This window comes from Frankliniella occidentalis, unplaced genomic scaffold (assembly GCF_000697945.3).
Source record: "Frankliniella occidentalis isolate FOCC.00 unplaced genomic scaffold, Focc_3.1 Scaffold442, whole genome shotgun sequence".
Lineage (NCBI taxonomy): Eukaryota > Metazoa > Arthropoda > Insecta > Thysanoptera > Thripidae > Frankliniella > Frankliniella occidentalis.
In genome coordinates this window covers 40,903-42,462 of record NW_026267561.1, presented here as the reverse complement: position 1 = coordinate 42,462, position 1,560 = coordinate 40,903, and positions in this window count along the sequence as shown.

Sequence of the window (1,560 nt, the reverse complement as noted above, 5' to 3'; positions counted from 1 at the left end):
CAATCCCTCCCTCCCTCACTCACACCCACAATCCCTCCCTCTCTCCCTCCCTCCTTCCCTCCCTCCCGCTCTCCCTCTCTCCCTCTCTCCCTCTCGCCCTTCCTCTCTCCCTTTCGCCCTTCCTCTCTCCCTCACTCTCTCCCTCTTTACCTCCCTCACTCCCTCCCACAATCCCTCCCTCCCTCCCTCTCTAGGGTTCAGCGCCACGCGTCCCGATGAGTAAACACGAGCATCGCGTCAGCTTCTCCTCCTTTCCCAGGGCGGCGCGCGGCCGGTCGAGGCCTTTTTCTTTTTCTTTCGCTCTCTCTCTCTCTTTCTCTCCCTCCTATTTTCTCTCGGGGGCGGGCCGTGCCGCGCCGGGCCGCGCCACGCAGCGCTGCCGCAAGGAAAAGAAGACGTGTTCGATTTTAATTAAGTGGAATCTCTTTCTCCAGTCTTTGCGGGTTTCATTGGCGGGGGATTAGTTGGCCGGCAGGGGCCTGTCCAACCCCGGTCCCGCCCCGCCACACCCCCAGCACGCCCTGCCACGCCCTGGAGAGGGACAAAGGGCGCAACAAACCCCTACTGCTGTATGATGTTCCTCAGAATGAAATACGACGAAAACGCTTCCCTGTCTATTATCCCCTACTTACTGGGCCAACCCATCCATCTATATATCTAGTGGGCGCTACAGCCCGTCTGTAGCTGCGCGAGCGTGGAGGGGGCGGGTCGGGGCGTGGCGGGGCGTGGAGGAGCGTAACGCCAAGCCACGCCACTCCGTTCCATCAGAAATCTTCTCCCGGAACGCGCGACCCCCCGTTAATCCCTGGTAAATAAACGCGGCCGACCTATCAGCGCCCCGCGCGGCCCCGCGCCTCGGAATAACCGAAGTACGCAAGGAGAAGAAACGGAGGCGGCGGAGGGGCGCGGGAGTATAAGACAGAAAAAAAAAAGAGGAGAAGCGAGCGAACGACGATGATGAGCTGAATGAAAATTATAACGAGGGAAAGAATTAAGAGAAGATGCACTCGCCGGGAAAGTGGGGGGCTTAAAAAAGTAAACCCTGTAGTGCTGAGGCGAGGCGGTCCCGGTCTGGTTTGCGGGGGCGCGGCGGGCGCGGGTTGTTTGACCCGAGACATCCTCCGCGCACTCGCTTTCTTTTTGCCTTAATTCCTTCCTCAATTTCCTCGTTGCGAGGCGCTGCGGTTTCTTTCACCGGAGGGACGACGGCGCGCCCGCCTCGTCGGTCACCCAGAAAAGCGTGCGCTTGATTTTTTGAGTACTTTGATTTATTCAAGTACCGCACAATGATTGTGAGCAACTGAAACTTATCTCAAAATAAGGGCATAGTTCCTTGGGATAAATCCAGTACACGAAAAATCAAGTATACAATTCATCGTGGGGGTGAAAATTAAAACGCGTGTGTACGTGAGTGCAGTTTAACGGATGTTTTTGAACCTAGGTAAGACGGGTTGTTTTACGCCGGGCTGGTTGGAGCTATCCGGTATGCTATGCAGGCGAAAGGGCGTGGCCGCTTCCGCCGCGGGTGACCGGACCGCCCCCTTGCCGCCGCCCCCCCCC